At 38.7% G+C, this 27,717-nt stretch overlaps 1 non-coding gene across 1 annotated transcript; it reads right to left on the bottom strand.

Moving 5' to 3' along the window:
• Window positions 1–5,069: 5,069 nt before the first annotated feature.
• On the bottom strand, window positions 5,070–5,202 carry LOC148094494 (U11 spliceosomal RNA). The gene has a single exon (XR_015716533.1). It is a non-coding gene; the product is annotated as a U11 spliceosomal RNA (small nuclear RNA).
• Between the last annotated feature and the right edge of the window lie 22,515 nt (window positions 5,203–27,717).

Genomic DNA, 27,717 nt, shown 5'->3' with positions numbered 1-27,717 from the left:
TATGAGTTCCTTATATATTTTGGATATTAACCCTTTATGGGATGTGTCCTTGGCAAAGATGTTCTCCCACACAGTGGGCTCCCTTTTTGTTATGTTGAGGTTTTCTTTTTCTGTGCAAAAGCTTTTTATTTTGATGCAGTCCCATTTGTTTATTTTCTCCTTAGTTTCTCTTGCCCTAGGAGATGTACCAGCAAATATATTGCTACGAGAGATGTCTGAGATTTTGCTGCCTATGTTTTCTTCTAAGATTTTTATGGTTTCATGTCTTATATTTAAGTCTTGTATCCATTTTGAGTTTATTTTTGTATATGGTGTAAGTTGGTGGTCTAGTTTCATTTTTTTACATGTTCATGACCAATTTTCTTAACACCATTTATTGAAGAGACTGTCTTTACTCCATTGTTTGTTCTTGCTTCTTTTGTCAAATGTTAACTGAGTGTAATGGCGTGGGTCAGTTTCTGGGTTCTCTGTTCTGTCCCACTGATCTATATGTCTGTTCTTGTGCCAGTACCAGGCTGTTTTGATTACAGTGGCTTTGTAGTATAACTTGATATCCTGTATTGTGATCCCTCCAACTTTGTTCTTCTTTAAAGATTGCCATGGCTATTCGGGGTCTTTTTTGGTTCCATATAAATTTTTGAAGTGTTTATTTTAGACCTGTGAAATATGCTGTTGGTATTTGAATAGGGATTGCATTGAATTTATAGATTGCTTTGGGTAGTGTGGACATTTTAATGATGTTATTTCTTCCTATCCAGGAACGTGGTATATTCTTCCACTCGTTTAAATCTTCCTCTGTCTCTTCTGCAACATCCTTTCGCTTTCCAAGCACAGGTGTTTTGCCTTCTTGGTTAAGTTTACTTCTAAGTATCTTAATTTTTTAATTGCAATGGTAAATGGGATTGTTTTTTACTTTCTCTTTTTGAGAGTTTGTTATTGGTATATAAAAGTGCCATTGATTTCTGAGTGTTAATTTTGTATCCTGCTACCTTGCTGAATTCATTTATTAAATCTAGTAGTTTTTCAGTGGAGTCTTTAGGATTCTCTAAGTACATGTCATCTGCATATAATGACAGTTTTGTTTCCTCCTTTCCAATTTGGATAGCTTTTATGTTTTCTTCTTGTCTGATTGCTGTGGCTAGGACTTCCAGTACTATGTTAAGTAAGAGTGGGGAAGGTGGGCACCCCTGGTCTTGTTCCTGTTCTTAGGGGAAATGCTTTTAGTTTTTGCCCATAGAGTATAATGTTGGCTATAGGTTTGTCATATATGGCCTTTATTATGTTGAGGTATGATCCCTCTATTCCCACTTTCCTGAGAGTTTTCACCAAAAGTGGGTGTTGGATTTTATCGAATGCTTTTTCTGCATCTATTGATATGCTCATGTGGTTTTTGTCTTTCAATTTGTTTATGTGATGTATCACGTTTATTGATTTGTGAATATTGTACCAGCCTTGCATCCCTGGAATAAACCCCACTTGGTCATGGTGTATGATCTTTTTAATATATTGCTGGATCCGATTTGCTAATATTTTGTTGAGGACTTTAGCATCTATGTTCATCAGGGATATTAACCTGTAATTCTAATTCTCTTTCTTTGTAGTGTCTTTATCTGGTTTTGGAATTGGGCTAACGCTGGCCTCATAAAAAGAGCTTGGAAGTGTTCTTTTCTCTTGGATTTTTTGAAATAGTTTGAGGAGGGTAAGTGTTAGTTCTTCTTTAAATGTTTGGTAAAACTCCTCTGTTAAGATGTTCAGGCCAGGGCTTTTGTGTACTCGGAGCCCTTTGATTAGTGCTTCAACTTCATTAGCAGTTATCAGCCTATTTAGGTTCTCTGACTCTTCCTGATTGAGCTTTGGAAGGTTGTATTTTTCTAGGAATTTTTCCATTTTATCCAAGTTGTCCAGCGTGGTGGCATATAGTTGTTCATAGTTTTTTCTTACAATCCTTTGTATTTCTGTTGGGTCAGTTGTTACTTCACCTCTTTCATTTCTGATTTTGTTTATTTGGGTCCTTGCTCTTTGTTTCTTGATGAGTCTGGCTAAAGGTTCATCAATCTTGTTTATCTTTTCAAAGAACCAGCTCTTAGCTTCATTGATCTTTTGTATATACTTTTTGTCTCTATGTCATTTATTTCTGCTCTGATCTTTATTATGTTCTTCCTTCTAATTACTCTGGGCTTTTCTTGTTGTTCTCTTTCTAAGTTTTTAAGTTGTAGGGTTAGAGAGTCTATTTGAAGTTTTTCTTGTTTTTCGAGGAAGGCTTGTAGTGCTATAAACTTCCCTCTCAGGACTGCTTTCATTGTGTCCCACAGATTTGGAGTTGTTGTGTGTTCATTTCCATTTGTTTCCAGGAAGTTTTTGATTTCTTTCTTGATCTCTTTGGTAACCCATTCATTGTTTAAAAACATGCTATTTAGCTCCATGTGTTTGAGTGTTTGTTAGTGTTTTTAATGTAGTTGATTTCTAATTTCATGCCATTGTGGTCTGAGAAGATTCTTGATATGATTTCAATCTTCTGGAACTTGTAGAGATTTGTTTTGTGCCCTAACATGTGGTTTTTTTGAGAATATCCCATGTGCACTTGAGAAGAATATATCTTCTGTAGCTTTGAGGTGGAATATTCTGTAAATGTCAGTTAAATCCATCTGATCTAGTGTGTCATTTAGGGTCACTGTTGTTTCCTTGTTGATTTTTTGTCTGGAAGACCTATCCAGTGAAGTCAGTGGGGTATTAAAATCCCCTGGTATGACTGTATTGCTGTCTATCTCTCCCTTAAAGTCCTCTAGAAGTTTTTTATAAATTTAGGTGTTCCTATATTGGGTGCATATATGTTTATCAGGGTTATATCCTCTTGTTGGATAGATCCCCTTAGTATTATGTAGTGACCTTTCTTGTCTCTTATTGTGGTCTTCATTTTGAAGTTTATTCTGTCAGATCTCATATATTATTTTTTATTGTTGAATATTATTCTTTTCATAGATTGTTATCTGTTTATCAGCCTTTTGTTTATTCAATCCACTGGCATCCTTTTCACATTGCCAACCACCCATTACTCTCACAGCCACCTATTAAAATGGTTCACCTTAACTAGACTCAGCCTGAGGTGATTTCTCTACCTTTAATATCTATGTCTATAAAATTAATAAATTATTGCCCTGGCTGGCATTGCTCAGTGGTTAGTGTTGGCTCTGCAGGCAACTGTTCTTGGGTATGATTCCAGTCAAGGGCAGGTGCCTGGGTTGCAGGTTCCCCTTCCAGGTGGGGTGCATGCAGGAGCCAACCATTTGATGTGGCTCTGTCACACTGATGTTTCTCTCTCTCTCTCCCTTCCACTCTCCTTTCACTCTCTCTAAAATCAATGAAAAAAATATCCTCAGGTGAGGATTAATAAAAAAATAAATAATAAATAATTTGTTTTCTCTTACAACCCTCTAATTAATGAAAATTTAAAAGTAAAGAATGGTAAGTGGTTGTTTTCTTGGAAATTGTCCTTTCACATTATGATACTTCAAAATGCAAAGTAATATATTTTATTTGTATATTCAGTTATATGATTAATTTTCAACTCACCAATATATATAAATTTAGCAGTCTCAAAGTTGTATTGATTTTCAAATTTCTTGATGGATTTATACCATAATAATGTTTAACTGTATAAAAGATCACTTTAAAGTATTGGACATTTGTATAACAAATGTCAAAAATGTCAAGATTTCAAATCAAATGGTAATGGCAATCCAAATAAGAGAGTTGGAGATTAGGAAAGCTTTACAGATCTGAACTCCTAACACCAGACTTTTAAAGGGCAGTCTGGTCACTTCAGCAGACTTGTAAAGAATAAGGTAAGCATTATGTAAGAGAAGACAAAGTAATCAGACACATCAAGTTTATGTTTTCTGAAATCATTTTTCAGCATAGATTTGGGGATATAAGTTTCTCTATATTTTATTTTGAGTTAGAATTGTTAGCAGGAAAATGGCTTTAATTTATATATGACTATACTTTTTTCCAAGAAAAAACAATCCAGTCACATTATGAAGCAGAAAAAAAAGTGCCATTTTTCAAATCTAGTGGCCTCTTCCTCACACCTGTCACCACTAATTCCATTTTCATTCTTTAACAGAATTGTACAATTCTTATCAATACGTTTAAAGGATTTAGTAACTAAATTGATCAACTCTTCTTCAAGTTCAAATACCTCCAAAAAGATAAAGAAAAATTGTGAATTATAAAATCTTGGTGGCATAGTCTACCTGATACATAGCAAATGAGAAATACAGGAAATAAAAAGAATCATATAAAATTCTAAAATAAGCAAAAAATTTGAATTTTGCTCATGATTTCAAATTTTAAAATACTCATCAGATGATTCATATATAAAATTTAAGACAGAGCCCATTTAGTTCATTTATTCATTTTCAAATCTTATTTAGTATACAATTACTGAGTAACTCCTATTTCTAAGGCACTCCACTGGCATGTTGAAACATGTTATTAGAACATCAGGCTTTTAGAGCCAAGGCAAATTAATTTCAGCTTGATTCAAGGCACAGAGAATATGCCACTCACTCTTCATTTGACAAAGGATAGGTTTTAGGCAACCAATCATATAAATTTTAGATCCAATGTTAATTCACTGGCCCTGGACATGCTACCAATAAAGACTACCTACACAATTTTCTCTGCAAAGAGCAGAGCAATTACCTTTATCACAATATTGAAGAAAATATAGTAACCTCAATGCTCCATAATAATGCTTTTTACTGTTTTGAAACATCTTAAATGTATTAATTTATTATTAAGTTATTTTGTGAATGTTTGTGGAGCACCTGTGATGGGTCACATTTCTGTGCTGGCTCTGGCATATAAGCATAAAGATCCAAGAAGCCAGAGAGGAAGACAGACAAGAAAACAGGCCCTTTCAATACAAGGAGATGAATCAAGGGAGATGGAGGGGAGGGGCCACATTTAGAGGTTTCAGACTTTATCCTGAAGACAATAGGAAGCCACTGAGAGTACATGAACTGGGAGAAACTTGATATGTTTTATTTTTTTTACTTTTATTTTTGGGAGGCGCAAGACCAACAATCACTAGTCGCCTAGATACCAAAAAAGTATGTTTTTGAAATCACTTGATGTCGATTCCACACATAGAACAATCAAGCTGCCCTACATGTGCCACTCACAGCAGAGGCTCTTTTAGATATATTTTGTATTTTAATAAGATCACTCTGATTGAAAATTTGAAAAAATGGAAAAATATAATTAAAAAATGAGACTAGAAACACAAAGACTAGAGGAGGATTCTTTCAGGAAATGAGATGAAAAAGAATAGTGCCTGAACGAAGGCCATTATTCTAAATATGAAGAGAAGTAAATTGATGCAAAGTAAATCAGAAGAGATAGAAGACATGACACAATGATTGGTTTGATGTTGAGGTTGGTGAAGAGAGTATGATAGCTGGCAATGAGAAATCTGCATGGCAATTCAAATTCACCATTGTAAGACTCATTCATTAACATAAACTCATCATTTCTACACCTAAAATTCTTACAAATTTAGTATACATATTATTCCACTCCCCAAATCAGATATTGATCCACTTTTTTTTTAATTTATTGTTGAAAGTACTACAGATATCCCCCTCTTTTTTCCCCATTGATCCCCTCCACCACTGATCTATTCTTCATTCATGCATTCATTTAGTTGTTAATTAGCCAAGTATTTATTGAGAATATTCTTAGTGTTCCACACCTATTGGGATATATAAGACATAACCAGTTGAAGGAGACAGGTAAACAGAAGGGAAATCAGGTATAAATGTGATAAGAGGGATCCAGCATGTACAATGAACTAAAAGAAGGTAGAACATTAGAACTGAAATGCAAAGGAAATATGATACAAGAAGGAGCTGCTGGAGAGACCACTCTGAGTCCTGTATTCAATATATTTATCACTATGAAGCTAAGAAAAACTGGCAAGCTTCAAAGAATTTTAAACAGAGGAGGAAAGGTAGTGCCATTAATATATTTGTGCTTTGAAAAGGTTATTCTGTTGCACTGTGAAGAAATGGAGGTTGTTAAGGAGATAAATAGCAGAGTGCTTATAGGAGACACATTTATTGGTAATTAGCAGCAGGATAGTGAAGTGAAGAACATGGGGAGGAACAGATAAAGATATTTAGAAGATAAAAACAATAAAGCTTGGGGGGGAATAAAAAAAGAGGTGAGAAGAAGGAGAATATCAAGATTTCTGGCTTATAATACTATATGGCTAAACCCACCACTCACTGAAATAGGTAACATTGGAAGGAGGGAAGTTTCATTCGGACAAAGATGGGGAAAGGTCATATTTTTGAGGGTCCATGAAATCTACAAGAAAGATCTCTTAGGCAGTTGGATACAGTGTGTTCCAAATAGATTAGTATGTTTGACCTGAAAGAGACCAGTGCTTCTATTTTCTCTGTGACATGGAAGATAAGGTTGGAGATGGAGCAGGGGATAAAGCAAGACATTATTTTTAAGTTTTATATAGTTGAATGAATGAATTGACCAGAGAAATACAGTAAGGTTGAAAAGCAATATAGAGCTAAGTATCATGCATTGATAGTGGAACTTTTACTCACTGGACTTTCTCTTTCAGTGCTGGAATATAGACAAGATGTAACTGGGTTCATCCATGGCTGAGGAGTTCCATACAAGTACAGTCAAGGGAGAGGGGGAGGGGGAGAGGGAGAGGAAGGAGAGGGGCAGGGGGAGTGGGGAAGAGAAGTAGAGGGGGAGAGGGAGGGGGGAGAGGGGAAGAGGGGATGAGGAAGAGAGAGAGGGAGAGGGGAAGAGGGGGAGAGAGAGAAGGAGAGAGGGGGAAAGGGAGAGGGGGAGAGGGGGAGAGAGAAGGGGAGAGGGGGAAAGGGAGAGGGGGAGGGGGGAGAGAGGGGGAGGGGGAGGGAGAGGAAGAAGGTGCTTGGTATATTTGTAAAAGTACAACTGATATTATTATGCATGAAATTTAATTTTGACAAGGAGAAAAATGAAGGAGGAAGAAACATAAAAGAGTGGGGGTAAAATAGAGGTATAAAGTGTTTTCTCATGATGCTGAGGAAGTATTAAAATGGCAGGAGTAGAATACACAAAGTGGAAGAGGGAAGAATGACATGTTTAATTTAGAGATTTTGGATAGAGCAGTTATGGGCAATGACACAGTTTAAAGTGCAACTGTGGGAGAGGAGCTAAAGAATTCAAAACAAGGTGCAAAACAGAATATTGGAAGGCGGGACATTGATGTGGCCTGAAATTATTTAAAATGAGGGGAAGATTTGTAAATTAGGGGCTTACATTTTTGTTAAATAAAGAAAAATAATCAGATCAAAGATTATAAAGAGCCAGGAAAGAAACAGGACGTTAAAAGCTTTAAGTTTAAAAGTGCAAGAGTGAGTAGGAGGGTGTTGTGGGCTGAACTGTCCTCCATGACAAAATCCATGTTAAAATTCTAACCCTCAGTATCTCAGAATATGTCATAGTTAGAGATAAGTTCTTTAAAGAGGTAATAATTAAGGTTAAATGGGGTCCTTAGGATGGGCCCTAATTTAACTGACTGATGTCCTTATGAGTAGAGGCTATTAGGTCACCGCCCCCCATAGAGGAAAGCCAATGTGAAAATCTATGGAGATTACAGCCATCTATACCTGAAGAAGAGGGGTCTCATAAGAAACATCTCCAATAACACCTTAGTCTGGGTCTTCTAGCCTCCTGAATTATGAGAAAACATATTTCTGTTGCTTAAGTCACTCAGACTGAGGTACTTTGTTATGGCAGCAAACTAATACAAGGGAATTAGAGGAAGAATGGCCTGGGAGCAGCCATAGAGAATTAACAACCACTGTTCTTGGTCCTGAGGTTCATGGAATGTGGGAAAAGAAACACCACCTTCTTTAAACATACTACAGGGGAAATTAGTCCTCAGGGTTTCAGTTATGGCAAGGAGCCAGAACAGTATTCAGTAAAATGCCTGAAGATAGAGAGGGTAATATGGGTAAATTTCTGTTTCCAATCATTTGAACTCAATTCTAAGGAAGAAAGCGAAGAAAGGAGATCAAACTCTCCTAGCATCTTAGGTCAAGACATAAGGCAGGGGCATTATGACTTCCGATAGACACTCCTAAGTACAAACTAAATAGTTTAATTGAGAGCACCATTTAGATCAATCCAGTTTTAGATAACCAACTCAGGTAGCAGTGGGTCTGGCATAGAACAGGGAAAACCAACCATCTCCGTGTTTCACATTTCTTCTGTTTTCATGCTGACTAAAATATGGTACTCTTTAAAAGAGTAAGAGATTTGCTGCACATTTGCAATAAGAAGAATGGGAAAAGGTAAGAAAAATGAAGGCAGACACACTGACCTATGGAAAGATAGACATTTCTTAGGAGTAAGTTAGAGATCTTAGAGGCCAAGCGAGACAGGTATGAAAAGAAACAACGACACAACCAATTACAATGATTTCTAAAGATGAGTACAAAAACAAAGATATCCTAACTGTTTTCTTAGGGAATGTGCCTAAGACATAAGGTGATTTAATAGAAAGGTAAGGTTTTGTAACGTAAGCTGAACTGACTTCCCAAAAGGGAGAAAAGATGAAGAAACATTTGAGGCTCTCTCTGAAAGCACAGAAAAGAGTTAATAATTGGGGCAATTGGGGAACTTATTTTTCATAAGTCGTCAACATAGTTAGATGTAAATATTTTGAAAAACAGAAGCTAGAAATATCAGGAAAGAGTTCTTCTGAAACCACTTCCTTCGTAGTTTCAAAGGATCAGGGGGTTGTGATGGAGAAACAGTCCTGCCCGGTGTGAAGGTTGAGGGAAGGTGGGAAGAAGATACAGGAAAGAGCAAACCCACCAAAAAAGAAGCCAGATGAAGCAATTTGTCCAAGCTGATTGTAGAATTCTCTTTCCTGTAAAGAACACCAAAACCAGGAAGAGAATGATGGGCAGGGTTTTTGTTTTGTTTTGTTTTGTTCGTTTAACATAACAGGTGCTTTGGAGAGACTCCTCCTTGGCTCATGGAGAAACTGACAAAGCAGAATACAGGAGAGTGTGCACAGGGAATAAGTGTCCAAACCCGAAACAAAGGAAAAGGTAGAAATTTAAATTCTACCAGAAATACGGTATCTCCTGTCAGAAACAGAAAACAAAGATGTGCAATTAAAAAATAGGTTGGACTTTCTTAAACTTAAACTTTTGGGAGGATTCGGGTAAATCAGGAAAAAATGGAAGTGTTGAGAAATGGAACTTTTGCTTAGAAGTAAAGGAAGTAGAAAGTGTTTTTCTTCTGCCTCTAAAATAGCTAATAATTATGAAGAGAACTACCATATGGCTCAGCAATTCCTCTCCTGGGTACATGCCCAAAAAACTCGAAAACGTATTCACAAAGATACATGCACCCCTATGTTCACTGTAGCATTGGTCACAGTGGCCAAGACATGGAAACAACCAAAGTGCCCTGCGATAGAGGACTGGATAGAGAAGATGTGGTGCATGCACTCAAGGGAAAACTACTCAGCCATGAGAAAGAATGAAATACTGCTATTTGTGACAACGTGGATGGACCTTGAGAATATTACGCTAAGTGAAATAAATCAGTCAGCAAAAGCTAAGAACCGTATGATTTCACTGATATGTGGGATATAAAACTGAAACTCAGGGACACGAACAGCAATGTGGTGGTTGCCAGAGGGAAGGTAGTAGGGGGTGGGGAGTGAAGGGGGTCTTAATATATGGTGACGGGAGAAGATATGACTTTGGGTGGTGGGCACATAGAGCAATATACAGATATGGTGACATAGAAACCCACACCTGAAACCTATATGTTCATAATAACCATTGTCACCCCAAGAAATTTAATAAAGTGTTAAAAATTTTTAAATAGCTAATAAAAGATATTATGGCTTGGAAAATTAAAACTCTAAAGGGAAGCACAACTTTGTGGAGCAACAATAATCTAGTACTTTTCATCCTTTGAGTTGTTGGACATACTGTAGAAAATGTCAATAACAGCACCTAAATCTGTTGAGAATAGCCCTCTAGTTAGCTCAGTGAGGATACCAGAAGACAGCCTCCTTAAAGGCAGCAGAAATAGGAGCTGTAGCACAGGGTTAAAAATGGGGATCTCATATATGTTGAAAAAACACAGATGAGAGCAAGTCATGTGCGGATTCCTGACAATTAATGTCACCCAAGGAGTCAACGGCTACAAAAGTGGAATACGCTACTCACAAGTGAAGACAGAAGCTCTGATATTGGATCTCACAACAAATCCAGTGTTGGAGTGTGAAGCAGTTGCAGAACTGTTTTCTTATTTACCCATGGGGATTTTGGAACTGTGAAGAGCAGGAAAAGCTTAGAGTTAGAATATTCCCCCTGAGGAGTGAAAGAAAGCTCAGTCTAAAGTTACTAATATTAGCATATAATTAAGACTTCTCTATTGCCAAAAGAGTTAATCAGTATGGATGAATTCAGGGTTTAAGGTCTTTGAAATTTAATTTCTCCAATCAGGAAGGAAATTTCATTTTGGATTATAATTTCTCTCTGAAGATGTGATAGTGAGGCGTGATTCATGTTGTTAATGGCCTCCTTTTACATGGTGTAATTGGATTCATTTCTGGGCTCTCAAATCTTCTGGTGGAGCAAGATGGATAGCAAGCTTTTGCTTTTTCTCAAGAAGTTGAAATATTTAATCAAACAAGAGTTAAAATTTCAGCCTAATGTTCACTATGTCTTTGAATTTGCTTTAATTAGTGTCCTATTAAGATACATTTCAAAGACATCTGAGAAGAATGAAATACCCATTTTAGTGCCCCCAAGTGCGTGTTGTGTTTGTGTGTGTGCGTGCGTGTGTGTGTGTGTGCGCACGCACGTGTGCCTGCATCAATCAGAAGCCCCGGGTGGATCCAGCACTGCCTTTAAAGCCTACCAGGCCCTTCCCCACCATAAGAAAGCACCACTTTCTTAATGACCAAAGTCTTTCTGGGTAATCCTAGTAAGCTAAGCAAGAAGAGAGAATATGAGGAAATATGAGGAAGAATACTTTCCTCCTCTCATAGCCTAGCAGAAAAGCCTGGCACAGTGAGGGAATGAAAACATAATTATGATTCCTAATTTCACAACTTACCAGCTTTTTGACCTTGGGCAGGTTACTTTGGTCTCCCTCTGCTTAGATTTTTCATCTTCAAAATAGGATTAATAAGTGTCTGCCACAAATAATCATTATGAGAATTAAATGAAGGTACCAAGTATGTGATGACTCAATCAATTTTAAATATAATTAAAATTCTTTTCTCATGTCAGCTGAAACACACCTTCTGTCAAGCGACGCCGGATCCTTTTCATCTGCGCGACCCTCAGGTTCTCCCCTGAGTAGGAAGCACAGCAAAGGTGGAGAGCCCTGGCCCTGGAACCACTGTCTCGATTCAAAGCCCAGCTCGTGACACGACTTGGGGCGGGTGCCCTCACCGCCCAGGTTTCTTCTGGGCGCTTACCTAGAGTTTCTTTGAGGATTAAGTGGGTTGTTCTAAGTGAGGCGCTTAGAAGACGGCCCACACACGGTGGGAATGGTCAGGCTGCATAATGTACACCAGTTAAGCATGACTTATACCAGTATGATGGATGACAGCTGGGCATTTTGCCACTGTGCCTGAAAGACAAGGTCCCCGCTCCGCCCTTCCTCTCAAGCTCTGCTCACTCTGGCGTCTGGGGGGGAGCGTGCCTAACTCCTAGGCAGCCCGGCCCCAGTCTCCCTCCGGCCTGCTGTGCCCTCAGCGGCAGTTAGGACCCCCAGGCTGTGCCAAGGCTCTCACTCAAACTTTCCCCCGGTAATCTGCATTCGAGGATTAGCAAACTGCACAGCTATTGAACAGTTGATTCCAAATAAGTAAATGGATTAATTAAACGGCTCCTGTAAGAACCTCACGGAGTTGAGGGAGAGGTATCTGGCAGGATTCACGGTTCAGGGATCCGTGAGTTCCTAGGAATGATGACAGTGCAACACTGAAACGTCATCCTTAACTTTGACTAGCACAGGATCTCTGATATTGAGCACATTTTTTGTATGTCTAAAATCACAAAATTGCACAGAGGAAAAATTGTACAAAATGGCACATGAAGTTTATAACCATTAATAAAACAAATTTCCAGCCTTTGTCATCTATTAAAAAAAAACCCAGAATATAAGTATCCTATGTAACAAGATTTTTGTTAGTTTTCTTGAAGAAAAGGATTATCACTTTCTCACTATCAAATGCTCTCTTCTTCCTTTCTTTTTAAATTAAGTTTCAATATTTGGTCTTAATATATTCCTAAGTAACACAGTCCAGTCAGAAAGGCTGTTATTCACCAACTCATACCCTTGGAACAACTCTGGATTTCAGTTCTTGGTGTAAACACAATACGCTCTGGGAACAAGATTCCCCCAAACGATGCCATGCGTCACTGTGCATATTTTACACTTGGAACAGTATAAAATTCACTCAATAGTCAAAGGGCACAGTAAACACTTGCCATTATGACAAGTTCTATGCTTGGTTTTTCTGCTGAGTTTCACCCCCCAACCCATGGACTTTGAAGAGTTAGCAGCGTGCAGAACCGAAGGTCAGTTAACCTCTCAGAGCACGGCTCCCTCGAAGTTTCTGCCTGGAGGACACCGCCTTCCCGGGGCAACCTCCCTGCCCAAGTTCCAAGCACACCAGAGAAGTTGAAAGGGCGCAGTCTTCTTTCGTTTACCCGTATAAACTGCTCTTACTAATTGCTCTCAAATATCCAACCAAGCTCTAAGAAGATCTTCCAAAAAATCACTGAAAAATATTTTGCACATAGAAGTGTAAACAGGGAGAAACTTTCTGGAGGGAAAATTGATCATAAGTAACAAAATTCACATTGTACATTTCCTTGACTCAGTGATTCAAACTGTAGGTGTTTTGACTAAATAAATATTCAGAGAAGTGTATGGAGAGATATATGGTCATCTGTAGAAATTTTGTTGGTTTCACTGCTGTTGTTAGTTGACAAAGTAAAAATAAACTAAATATCTATTAATAGAAAATTGGTTCATTACATTATAATGCTTTTATACACCTAAATGCTACATAGTAGTTAAAAAGAACTTAGAAGATTTATATGTATTAAGATGATTCAAAATAGATTAATTGAAAAGAGATATAGAGAACATATTAAGTATATGTGTGTGTGTGTGTGTGTGTGTGTGTGTGTGTGTATATTCCAACAGAGAAAGAAAAGAGCCCCTGGAGATGAGCCCTTCAGTCTCCTCACATTCGCTGGCATTGCAACACGGATTCTGTGAAAGTAACTGGTCAATGTGTGCAGGACTTTACAACCTCAGAGAGAGGAAGGAATGTAAGTAAAACAAGTCAAGTTACAAAAGGTCGGGAAGGCTGAGTAAAGGGTGGTCCTTGGTGAGGAAGAAAGGAGAGACGCACCATGGTGAGAGAAGCTTGAGAATAATTTGCCGACATCCCAATTTTTCCTGGTAGCTAAGCTTACTCTTTAAATTTTGGGGTGCCCTACAACATTTAAAGTAACCGCTGACAAGCCAGAATTAAGAGGATGGGCTCTTCGCATCAAAAGTATAAGCTCTCACCTGTTTATCCCACACTAGTGTTAAAAGTATGTAAATTAATGTCTTGCTTTTGTACCTGTTAATAGAATAGAGCGTCCAATTCCTTGCATTTTTTTCCTGATATCCAGAGTTAGCACATGGCATTTCTGCAGGGAGCTTCAATAATAAAATGACATCAAGCAATGTAACAGTGGCTTGAAAACCCATGGACACAGACAATAGTTTGGTGGAGGCCTGGGGCGGGGAGTGGGGGTGGGGTGGAGGGGCCAATGGGGATAAAAAGGGACATCTGTAATATTTTGAACAATAATTTTTTTTTAAAAAGACTGAATTACAACAGGAGGGAAAGAAAGAAGAAAGAAAGAAAGAAAGAAAGAAAGAAAGAAAGAAAGAAAGAAAGAAAGAAAGAAAGAAAGAAAGAAAGAAAGAAAGAAAGAAAGAAAGAAAGAAAGAGGGAGGGAGGGAGGGAGGGAGGGAGGGAGGGAGGGAGGGAGGGAGGGAGGGAGGGAAGGAAGGAAGGAAGGAAGGAAGGAAGGAAGGAAGGAAGGAAGGAAGGAAGGAAGGAAGGAAGGAAGGAAGGAAAGAAGGAAAGAAGGAAAGAAGAAAGAAGGAAAGAAGGAAAGAAGGAAAGAGAGAGAGAGAAAGAGAGAAAGAGAGAGAGAGGGAAAGAGAGAAAAAAAGAGAAAGAGAGAGAGAAAGACAGAGGGGGAGGGAGGGAGGGAGGGAGGGAGGGAGGGAGGGAGGGAGGGAGGGAGGGAGGAGGAAGGAAGGAAGGAAGGAAGAAAGAAAGAAAGAAAGAAAGAAAGAAAGAAAGAAAGAAAGAAAGAAAGAAAGAAAGAAAGGCCCAAAAGATGCAATTAGAAAAAGAATCTCAGATGCAAACCCTCCCATCCAACCACCAGCTTCTTCCACAGGTCATTTATGTCCCTTCCCTGTTACCCTACCATCTAAAAGTCTATAACTGAAACTCAAAGCAACCTTAAATTAAACTCTTTACAAGCGACTAAATGCAAGCCCTTCACTTGCCATGACTTCCCTAGTTTATGAGTTTTCCTGTTTAACAAATGGCCTTTATTTGTACTATGAAAAACTGAGTCCTCATTATTAAATCACTTCAGGTGTGTGTGTGTTTAATTTATTGCAGAGAGTAGCACCAGGCATTAAAAAAAAAAAAGTTCTGTTGGTCATTAAAAGCCACTGGCTTTAGAATAAATGGTTAATACTTTTTGCCTGTATGGCAAATAAACTTTGACTAGCATTAATAGATCTTTAAAAGATCGACTCATGAACTAGTCTTTAAATCTGCTTTCCCATTGCAAACCCTACAGATATGCAAAGGGTTTCTTATTTGGGAAAATGGAGTATATTCCTGGGCAATATTGAGCTGCCTATGATGTAGCCAAAAAATACAAATAGTTCTACTTACTGAGGCCTCTCCAGAGGATTTTAAAGACCACAATTTGCAGCCTTCTAATTCTGGATTTCTGGCATAAAAATAAGACATCTTTGGAATGGGGGAAGTTTATAATCTATCCGTAAGTCTATTGCCAGAAAATAAAGCCTATTTAATTTCATTTAACATTCAGAGTGGCATTGCTTTATGAGAAATTTAGTCCTACTGAAATTACATGGCAATGTTTTGTTGAGTTTGAATCCTGTAGGAAGAGCTCGTTTCGCTGTGCATTCGTCTAATTGAGTATTTTCCACTGACAGTCAAACTACGGTTGTATTATTTGGCCAACAGCCAGATGTAAACTTTTGAAGTAGCGTGAGTGTCGTGTCAGAGCCCTCCAAGACTGCAGTAAATTTATGAAGCCAAGTTTGCAAGACTCACATGGGTTCAGGAAATCCATTGTTGAACCTCAATGATCTGCTGTAACTTGTACTCCATCCTCAAGATAGGAGCCGCATAACTCTCGACAAAGCTGTTTGCTGCACCGGGCGATTATGGTGAGAGGTCCATTCCAGTACTGAAAGGAGAGTCTGAATTCTCTCTGAAGCAGATTCCTGAACCACAACACTGCACTCATTCCACACACACATCACATATCCGTACCCACGTACACATGATTGATAGAGCACTGCACGTGATGATGCCAAAATATGTTTATACAGTGTGTGTGATTCATCACATGTTTTCAAGTAGCCATTACACGCTCATACATCTAAGCCTGTATATGCATAGGTAATTTGAAGGGAGAAACTAGAAATCATTACACAGAAAACACTCTGGGAAATATGACTAGGCAGTTGGGAATTTATGAGAGAAATATTTTTTTTTCACCATATGCTTCTCTAAACTGTTAAGTTTATTTTGAGTAGTATGCACAGATTAAAGAAAAGATGTTATTAATGTTGATTTCACACAGGGTAGGGCAAAAGTAGGTTTACAGCTGTGAGGATGCGAAACACAGAGTTTATTCCTGTATTATTATTTATCAATTATTGCATTATTTTCCATATAAATAACTGTAAACCTACCTTTGCCCCACCCTGTATAAATATTCAATTTATTTTCTATAAAAATCAACAAAAATTGATTCCTAAGAAAATTTTTTGTCGTATTGACAGATTGAAACCCACTGAACAAAAAATTCAGAGTCTGATTTTTCTTATGGTGTATATACTCCCTTACTACAAATTTAACTTCTATATAAAACTTTTTTAATAAGATATTGAAGCCAGCAGCACAGGCTCACACAATAAATAGCCGTGCTGACGACGATGCTCTCCTACTCTCGGCTCATTTAGCCATGTCGTCTAACGGGGAGGTGGAGACTCTTGGGCAACAACGGGCATGTCACCTCCTCGCAGAGGACTCACAACTGAATTAATGAGAACCAGTAGTGTCCCCAAGATCAAATAATTTTAAGTAATCTGAGGACTGTTACCATAAGAAGGTGGCACAACAAGGGGGCAAACGTGGTCAGAGTTGGGCTACAGCTGTCAAATTCAAGATCTTTCAAACACTTGAACAAAACAACCTCAAGGGTAGAGTGTCCCTAGTCAAGGGGCGTGCAATTTCCCGGGACACGCTCTTTGCTTTAAGAGATCGGTGAGGGGCATAGAAACGATTCCCCTTCAGATAATCTGGGAAGAGGATCCCTAGCGCAGTAACAAAAAATCCAAGGGGAGTAACGTCCCACGAAGACGGGAAGTGGGGCTCTGCTGAGGCTCTGCGCAGGGTCACCTTCCACCGGGACGGCCTGGAAGCGAGCTCCTCGGCAGGGCCAGAGCCGCGCGCCGCCCGGGGCGGCGCTGTCACCCCGACATTCACCCAGCTGACGAGCAGCCACGCCTCTGCGTGTTTGCCTCCCCCCCGCTGCCCCTGGTATTAACACCGGGCGCCATCGGGGCCCTTTCGTCGGCACCGGTGAACCAGCGCGGATCCACTATCCTCAGCTGGAGCGCACCGTCTACACCGGCACTCACTCTTCGGCGGGCAGGCCTGTGGGGTGGACAGACGCGTGATGTCGCGTGCCTTCCACTACAGCATCACGCAGAATAGTTTCAGTGCCCTGAAACCCAGCTCTCCATGCCCCCTCCTGCCTCCTTGCCCAAGCCTCTGGCAACGCTGGTCTTCTGACGGTCTCTATCGCTGTGCCTTTTCCAGGACGTCAGGTAGCTGGAGTCAGGAGGTACGCAGCCTTTCCAGGTGGCCTTCCTTCCCTCCGCGCACATGCACCTAAGCTTCCTCCGAACCTTCTGGTAACTCGGTAATTCACTCCTTTTTTCACTGGGTAACATTCTACTGTGTGGCCTTCCAGGGCCTGTCCACTCATCCAGCTTTAGGATATCAAGGCCGCTTGCCTGGACAGGCACTTGAAGTAGAATCACCTTTCTGCCAGCCCTTTTTTGAGCTGAATGCTGTTTCAAGTGGGTGACCGATGGCTGCGTTACTCTTCGCTCCTGCCTCTCGTTGGGAAACTGAGGCGCGGACGATGGAGCTTTAGTTTCTCGCATCCGATATTGGCTGTGTTTTCTTTATCCTTCTGCTTTCTGGTCCCTTCCGAGTAAAAAGACATCCCCTGGATGCACTGGGACCTCTGTTTGCTCCACAGACCACGTCCCTGCTCCCTGACACTTTACAATCTATGCTTGAAAAAGGGGTAAGTCTGCTCGTAAAAATATTCATGGAAAGAAATATGAGAACTCCTAACATCACCTTTGGCTTTGTGGATTTAAATGCATTCATCTATGTTCACTGAAACCATAAAGATAAGTCTTAACCTCGGCTATCTTAAATCAAGAGTGTAGAGTTTGCATGCACACAGGAAAACGCTGTAAGAGGAAATAAAAAAGAAATAGCATAGATTTCAAGTCTCTCATATAGATTTTAAATAAAAGGAGTCTGGGGCTTACAACCTTTGAGAGAAATTGGCCTGGTGATAATATTTATCTGTCATTTAATAAATATGTATGAAACAGTCATATATTTTAACATAAGCCAAATTATTCAGTAGATGAGATCCTATTGAAGGTATAAACCATTTTTAGTACTGTTATTAATGATTACCATGTAAATTAATCTATTAAGGATTCATAATTGTTTTCAATATCAGTGTGTTTTATATTAACAGTAATGTCTTGATTACTATGAACATATTATTATAACGTAAGTTTTTGTATATGTCCTCTGTTTAAAATTTGTCACAGATCGATGTGAGAGATTTCATTCAATAAATATTGATGACTTATTATTCCTTTAGGTCCTGCCTTTAACATCTGCTAAACAAATAATATATTTAGGAATCAAAAATATCCAAATACCAAGAAATTAGAAAAAAATATTAATCTGTTCATATCTTATTTTCTTATTATATGACATAACTCAATAATAGGCAAATACAAAAAACTTTAAAAAATTGGGAAAGGGGATATAGTAGGCAAAATATGCACCCCCTCTCCCCCCTCCCCAAAGTTCTAATTTCTTGAACCTATGCATCTGTTACCTTACATGGCAGAGGGATGTTGCGAAGGTAGTTAAGTTAAGGATCTAGAAAAGGGGAGAGTGCCTGGATTATCCATGCAAGCCCAAGGTAATCGAGAGAGCCCTCATAGGAGGGAGGCAAGATGGTCAGAGTTCTAAAAAGCACCCATGAGAATGAAATCAGAGGTCAGAGTGATGCAGTCATGAGACAGAGAATGAAGATGCTTCTAGGAGCTGGGAAAGGCAGGTGCATTCTCTCCTCTAGAGCCCCCAGGAGAACTCAGCTCTGTAGCCACTTTAATTTTAGCCCTGCAAGACCCATTTCAGACTCTGACAGCCAGACCTATAAGGTAACAAACTTTCGTGATTTTAAGTCACTACATTTCTGATCATTTGTTAGAGCAACAATAAGAAACTAGCACAAGGAATAAGAGCATCTGCCATTGATTTGCCTGTTTCCTCTCAGAGCCATCTGAGGCCCTGCCCCATCTCCAGCTCTTTTTCCACCAGTTTCCAGGAAAATGTAGCCAGCTCAGGGGTGGGTGGGGGCTGGAGGGTGGGAGGAAAGAGAATCCAAAGAGCTGCCCTCTCTCATTCCAGAGAGTTCCTTCTGGGCTCTGTCCCTCTATGATGCCAGCTCCTGCTGGGCATTCTCTCCTGTCTACTTACAACTAGAAGTGATAATTCATATATTCCAGAGACAGTAATCCTTTGATACCAGATATTTTAAAACATTCATACTTTTTAAAATCGTCACCCAAGGCAGGATATGTTTTTATTGATTTTTAAGGGAGAGGGTGAGAGAGAGAGAAACATCAGTCGGTTGCCTCCTGTAGGCGCCCTGACTGGGGACTGAACCTACAAGCAAGGCATGTGCCCTGACTGGGAATCGAACCTGCAACATTTTGGGGTACAGGACTGTGCTCCAACTAACTGTGCCACCTGTCCAGGGCTATACGTTATTTTAGTACCAGTTTACCAGCCATCTTCTAATTGTCTGCTGAAAAGAAAGCAAATTATTCAAACCTGCCCACTTTGTTCAAAACGTCCCTTCAGATTTATCCCAGGCTCCTGCAATCTGCTACCCACACCAGATCTTTCATTATTTCAAACTCAGATTCTTGTGCTACCTAATGCTGGACTTTTAGGACTTGTCACTATTTTTCAGCTTTAGTTTGACATTTCCAACAGCTGTCCTTCCTAGTTGAATCTGAGCTTTCATAACCCAGCAAGCCTTTCTTCTTTCCTCTTTAATGCCACCTTTTAACGGAGTGGATGTTCTACTCGAATTTGACTTGGCAACACTTTCAGGCTTCCAGTCCACTGACCATTATCTCCAACTTTCATCTTCGATGCTCTATCAAGGCACTTGACTTTAAAAGCTATAGCATATGAAAATTTTTAAAAGATATAGAGATATTTTCATATCGTACAAGCTGTTAATGAAAGTCTAAAGCAACTCACTCACTGATCTCATAAAATTGTGATAAAATGATGTAAATGTACACTTAACTATTTCTTGATATTTTATAGCTAGCTATTAAGTAGGTATCTTCAAAGACATTTTAATAAAAAATAAGAATAACAACAAAAATAAGAAGCAATAAGTCTATAGATGTCAATGAGTGGTTCAGGTCCTACACTTTTAAAGGCAGCTTACTTGCCCTGTTTCTTTAAAATAACTAAAAAAATTTTCTTAAAGATATTAATAATTTTTTATTAATCTTTCAGAAATCTTTAAAAATGAAATACTTTACCAATAATTTCAATGAACCATTTTCTACCAGATTTTTCTACTATAGGAAAGAATCTTATAAAAAACGACAACAGGTAGTTATTTTATTTTTCTACTTGCAAATGATTATTAGCCTTCCCAGATAAGAATTAAAATCCTATATGTTTATAATATTAAAGAATGCATTACTTAAAGACTAAATATATCATCAACGCCCTTCCACTTACTCTCAAAGTGAAGTGGGATTTCACAGTAATAAACTCTCAAAAATTATTTTCTTCCTTCATAAGCCTATATGAATATATTATTTGCAGACCAAAAAAAAAGTAGCACTAAGCTGTATTCAATTTGAGTACAACTTGAAAAAAAAAATCTGAACAGTACTGTGCAATTTACATAGTGCTTTTGGAAAAGTGGTAGGATGTCCAAGTATGATTGAGATTGGTCCCTAAATTACAAAATTACATCAACTCCACGAGTTATGGTTTCTTTCATCAGAAAGGTGAAAGTTGCCTGCTCAGTCAGATTACTTTCAGCAATATGCCAGCGCTTGTTGGCCATATGTTTCAAGTTGTAAGATGTCCTGTTAGAATTATGGATGCAGTTCTGCAGTTGGGGAAATGACAGATTTCTCTCCCTTGAAGACACTAACTTTATTCCACTTTGTTCTAGCACTGTGTGCAGACAACGAGAATGATATAGGAGACCCCTGTTTTCTCAGTGCTCATAATTCAAGAAGAGCCTACTGCTACATTCTCACATGGCTTCTCTCTGACCTTATGAGTTCCAACTTCCACTCAGTCTTGTCTTCTACCAGTGTTGTCTCACTTACGACATTCTGCTACTCATTACTTATTTAAGCAATAATAATGAATTACTCATTCAAGAATAAAACATTATTTATTATTACCTCATGCTAGAGAAAATATTAATCAGTTCAATTAGTCATACTAGACTTAGTGCACAAGCTAATATTAAGTATAAACCTACACAGATGACTAAAAACACAATTCGTGACCATTTCATATAGAACATTTCACACTGACAATAAAATTTCAAAATATACAGGCATTTTAATAACATAACTTGCATTTATAATTAATGTTTTGATATGTATATACTCTATTTCCTTTTCTTAAATCATTTATTTGTATTTGTCAGTATTTGCTTTATCCACTTAAAATTATAAACAGCTGAAGAACACACCCGTGTATAAATTTTCCCCTTAGAATCTGTGTTTTAGCAGATACTTAGTAAACGGAGTATGATTATGGTAAAAAGCAGGCTTTGGAAGGAATACTGAGACATAGTGAGATTTCATTTATTCAGCAAGTACTGAGCACCTGCTATGTGTCAGCACTGTTAGAAGCATGGCACAAATGGCAGAGAAGATGCCCTGCCCTCACAGACCACACATTCTTACATTCTAGTTGTAGAAGATTGACAATGAACAATAAGTCACATGGAACTGTGATGCAAAAAATATAGTTCAAATAGTAACACACCTTTGAAAAACATAAAACAAGATGTTGTGCTAGAAAGTGAATGGGAATGGGACACTACATTAATTGAGGATGGAAGGAGGGCTCTCTGAGAAGATGACATCTAATCGGAAACCAAAATGATAAGAAGATGCCATCTACGCAAACATCTTGCAGATAAGCATCCACATATCAGGAAAGAACCAAAGACAAAATTAGTAGGATTTTTTAAAACAGCAACCAGATACAAAATCAACATATAAATTTCTGCTGAGTTTCTATATACTAATAAGAAACTATCAGAAAACAGTATCATTTACAACTGCATTAAAAGAATAAAATACCTAGGAAATAATTTAACCAAGAAGGTGAAAAATCTGTAAACTGAAAACTGAAAGGCATGAATAAAAAAAAAGTGAAGACACAACTAAATTCAAAAATATTCTGTGCTCATGGAATGAAAGAATTAATATTGTTAAAATGTCCATATTACCCAAAGCAATTTACAAGCTCAATGCAACCACTATCACAATTCCAATGATGTTTTTCACAGAAATAGAAAATAACGCTAAAATTTGTATGGCACCAAAAAAGACCTCATATAACCAAAGAAATCTTGAGAAAATGAAAAGAAAGCAGGGGGCAACATGCTCCCTGATTTCAAACTGTATTACAAAGGTACAGTAATAAAAACAGTGTGGCATAAGTATAAAAACAGACTCGTAGACCAATATAACAGAATAGAGGCCCAGGGATAAACCCTTACATATATGATCAAATAATTTATGACAAAAAAAGCCAAGAATATGCAATGGGGAGAAAATAGTCTCTTTAATTAGTGTTATCGGGAATATTGGTCATTTGCAAAAGAATAAAAGTGGACCACTATCTTATCCCATACACAAAAATTAACTTAAATGCTTTAAAGAGTTGAATATAAAACTGAAATGATAAAACTATTAGAAGAAAACAGGCAGCAAGCTCCTTTATATCAGCCTTGGTGATGATTTCTTGGATTTGATACCAAAGCAAATGCAACAAAAGCAAAAATCAACAAGTGGGACCACATCAGACTAAAAACTTCTGCACAGGAAACTGTCAACAAAATGAGAAAGCAGCCTACTGAATGGGAGAAAATACTTGAAAATGACATATTTGATACAGGTTAAATACCCAAAGCATATAAAGAACTCATTCAACTCAGTAGCAAATAAAAAATCCAATTAAAAAATGGGCTGAGGTCCTGAATAGACATTTTCCCAAAGAAATATAAAGATGGTCAACAGGTGCATGAAAAGGTGCTTGACATCACTAATCATCAGAGAAATGCAAATCAGAGCCACCCTGAGAAATCACCTCACACCTATTAGAATAGCTATTATCAAAAAGGCAAAAAAAAAGTGGTGAGAATGTGGAGAAAAGGGGGCCCTCACACACTCTTGTAGGAATGGAAATTGATGCAGCCACCATAAAAGACAGTATAAGTTTCCCCAAAAAATTAAAAATAGAACTTCCATATGTTCCAGTAATTCCACTTCTGAGTATTTATCCAAAGAAAATGAAAACACTCACTTGAGAATATACATGCTACATCCATCCATGGATGAATGAATACAGAAAATGTGGTTTTATACACACACACACACATATAATGAGAATATTATTCAGCATAAAAAAGAAGAAAATCTTGTCATTTGCAACAACATGAAGGAAACTTGAAGGCATTATGCTAAGTGAAATAAGTCAGCAGAGAGAGAAGAATACTATGTGATCTCACTTATATGAAGAATTTAAAAACAAACAAACAAATAAACAACTAGCTAATAGGCTCAAAAATACAGAGAACAAGCCAGATGAGTAATTGTCAGGGTGGCAGGAGAAATAAGTGAGAGGGGGTCAAAAGATGCAAACTTCTAGTTATAAGATAAGTAATGTATTGTAGAGCATTACTATAGCTGATAATACTGTATTGCACATTGGAAAGTTGCTATGAAAGTAGATCTAAAAGATCTCATCACACGGGAAAAATTGCAACTATGTATAGTGATGGATGTTAAATGGACTTACTGTGGTGATCATTTTGCAATATATACAAATACCAAATCATTGTGTAGCATGCCTGAAACTATTACAATGCTGTATGTCGATTATACCTCAGTCAGACAATCAATCTACCAAATAATCCTGCAGTGCATGAGGCAGGGAAAGAGACACAACCGTGAGACTGGAGGGATAAGCATATACAATGCCTTACCGGGTTGCAGCCCATGGTAAAACCATTAGATTTAGTCTACATGGAATAAGAAGCCTTTAATAAAGGGAGGTGTGATAATTTGATGGACTTTTTTAAGTTTGCTTAGGAAAATAAAGGATGTTCTGGCAAGACTGGAACAAGAAGGTCAATGAGGTTATTATAAAAACCAAAAAGTTCAGTTACAGCAAGGATTGAAAAAATGGGGGAGTATAAAATATATTTCACAGCAACACTTTTCAAAAGTCTTTAAATCCTCAGCACTGGATCAAATCACTCCCTGCCTTGGAAGAGTTCCATTGATTAATCTACCACTAAATCTTCCAAAATCCCAAATAAAATCTTTTCCATTGGTTTATATATTCATTGTTGGTGTGTTGTCTTTGGGGTGGGGAGGGAGAGGCTGGTGGTTTTTATTGTTTTTTTCAATAAAGCAAATAGAATACATGTGTCATGTTAATTGTATTTTAAATCTGTAATGTCCTACTTTCCTCGGAGGCAAGTACTTCTCCTTTGTGCAGCTGTGTAGAATCAGTTAAATGACAGCAAATCATAAGTAGGACTAAAGAGACAATATCCTTCTCAGTCTCAGCCTTCAAGGGGGAAACGTCTACCATATCTAATCACATTTTAGAACTATGTTCAAGACCCAATTTTGTCTATTTTACCTATACATTTATGTATTTTATAGACAAACTGTCAGAACCCTGACTCTGCCTGTTAAGCTAATGTAGTTATAATTAAGCGGTCTTTTATACAGAAAATATTTTCTTACAAATTTGTGTTCTTAGAAAGAACTGGATCTGGAAGCAAGATGAGGGAAAACCAGTTCTTTTGTTTTAAATCTAGAACTCAAGCTGAAGATAATTGTATTGGTTTCATGTGATGACATCATGATGCCTTCAAAACACAGGATTTATTAATTTATAATTTCTAGGAAAAGGAAAGTGACCTTATATATTAACACCACTCAGAAATCTGAATTTTTTTCTCCATTAACAACTTAACTTTCTTCTGAGGATAGTTTTCTTTTCTTTCCTTAAGGCAGTTTGATTAATCAAGTATTCAATTATGAAATTCATGTGAAGTTTCCAACTTTCAATCAACTCTTCCAATCTCATCTGATAAGACGTAGGAATGAGGCAAGCTCTGCGTAAGGCATAAAGCCAGGCCTCCCTGACATTTACAGCGATGACCAAAGCCTAGTAAACTTCCCCTTCCTGGGAGAGGAATGAAACCGAGTAGAGTGGTACATTGGGAACTAGGGCCAAACTAAGAGGCCTTGGTAGTAAAGCAAACTGTAACGGGACTTAGTTTCAGAGCTATAACGAGGCCAGGGGTCTAGGTGGAGGTCAGCTCTAAGGAGCAGTCATAAGCAATATGACAAGATTTCCACGGCCGCCTTCATACCGCTGCAAGAAAGAATTGGTTGCAGCTAAAATTCAAGCAAGATGGAAGTGTCTTTGGCCTTTTCTGAGGCCCATCAACACTCTATCTTCCTGACACTCAAACCCAAATTCTCCCATCCCGCCCACCTAGAGCGCTGACCGATGAGGAGAGGGGACAGTCCCCGTTCTCGCGCTCAAGGCGCGGGCCTGCAGGAGCCGCACAGAGCTGCAGCCAACGTGGCAGTGCCTCGAGCTGGGAGCGGCCAGCCGCCCTTGTCTCGGCCCGAATTTTAATAAACAAATGTAACTAGGCTTTGTTCCTTCACCACGTTTGGTATTTTATGCTGACTTTTGAAAGAAAATGATGAAAAGAAGAGAAGTTACAGGAATAGCTTAGTGTTACTAACATCCTTTCCTTAGGAAGAATTAAGGACTTTGCCAGTGGATTGATTCTGCTTTTAATTCATTTTTGAGGTTAGGGTGGGAGAAACAAATGCTCTAACTGCCACTTTCTTCTTCTCTGGTTGATGTTGGTGGGACAGGAGCCTTATAAGCTCCTACTGCAAATTAGCTGCTGAAACAGTGGTGACTAAAGTTGGTCCTGTTTTATAGTAATAAAAAGTTCATAAAATTTTAAAACCAATACTCACCCATGGTAAGACATAGTACAAGGGTGCATATAACTTTAATAAACGTTCTCCGACTTCCCTATTCCCTGCACATGACCTCTAGTCACATACCTAATGGTAGCATTAGGAACACTTCCTACTGCGTTTTTCTAGAAATTTACTGCTCATGTTCAACATGTATAGAGTTATTCTTTATTGTTGAAAGAATTAAATTAAAAACAATACTTTAAACTTGCTTTTTCATCACTAACACTCATAAACATAAATGCTTCTGTGCTTCTATTAAACTAAATGACCAAATAAAAAGCTGCATTTAGTTGTGGCTGTATCAGAAAGCAATGTTAGAAATTCTCCAATTTAACTGACATAAAGGTATTTTCAATATTTAAGACTTCCTATGAATTTTTTTTACGTTAGTAAATAAGTTGAAGGGAAAATAAAAGAAAGAAATTTGAACTTTTGGCCCAGAAAATACCAAAGAAGAAAATGTAAAAACGAACCCCTCATCCCAAACACGGCCACTGTGGAAAGGAGCATCGATGTGGAAGTTTTAAGATCACTCTTTTTACCGGGGTTGAAAAGTAGGAGAGATACTGGCTACGTGAAGGAAGGAAAAGCTAATGACTGCATTGGTTGGATCCTTAGTCCATAAGTTACTCTCCAGAAACTGAAGTGTTTTCACAGAAGCATAAACTCAGCCTCCTGCAGCTGGAACCAAGTCCCCGGAGCAAAATTTACACGCAGAATTTCTGGCTCACTATCAAGAAAACTTTTATCCAAATAAATTTAAAAATATATATATAGTGCCGTGACGGACAATCCAATTCCCCAAAGAGATAGAGACAGTCCACAGCGTCCGAAGGCATTTACGTTCGTTGCTCTCCCAAGTCACCGGTGCCGGTAACTCTCGCACGTCCTGCGATCCCGCAGCCCCTGACCTCGCGCCTTGTGCCGGGTCACCCGGCTTTCTGGAAGTCTGACTGCAGATCATTTCGGCTGTAATTCCGGCGACCCCTCCCCCGTGGTCCATGAAAGACGCCTGAACGCGCCCTCGCACCCATTTGGTCCAGGGAGGCTGTTAGCATGGTCCGTGTGCGATATTCCCCAGAGAAATGTTTTCTCCAGGTCCCCGCCGCGCCCCTGCCGTTGCAGCAGCAGTTCTGCAAAAGCATCGGCATTACTGGCTTGTGCCTGTGCCACGGGGGGAACTCGGTGTTCGGGGCTCCGGCACCCCTCGCCTGGCAGGCGCAGGCGGGAGGACACCCAGCGAGCGAGCTCAGCCCTGCCTGGCACCTGTTTACTGTGTGGGAGGAGGTACAGGTCATGTTGAAACGTCGCTGCAGCCACGGAAGAAATAGGTTTGAGATAACATAGAACAGCTGAAGAGTTTCATTCCGAACGGAATCTGAGTCTGTGGGTCCCCAAAAAAGTCCTGCACAGGGTCCTGGAGGAGCCACCAAACTAACTCCAGGAGAAAGGCCCAGGGGGATAAACGTGTGTCCTGCTCAAGGAAATACATTGAAAAACAGAGCTGTAAGCGGAATAGAGCCTAGGAGCAAACCTAAAGCATTCATGGGCCGGTTTCAGGGAATTCAAAGAAATAAACTTTTATGTGAAGTTGTAAATGAGCCATATGAAGGGCCAGGGAAATGGAGAAGTTGATCAAAGACCAGG

The sequence above is a fragment of the Miniopterus natalensis genome, chromosome 1 (assembly GCF_054644295.1).
Source record: "Miniopterus natalensis isolate mMinNat1 chromosome 1, mMinNat1.hap1, whole genome shotgun sequence".
NCBI classification, from domain to species: domain Eukaryota; kingdom Metazoa; phylum Chordata; class Mammalia; order Chiroptera; family Miniopteridae; genus Miniopterus; species Miniopterus natalensis.
This window is presented reverse-complemented; position numbering and strand designations above follow the sequence as displayed.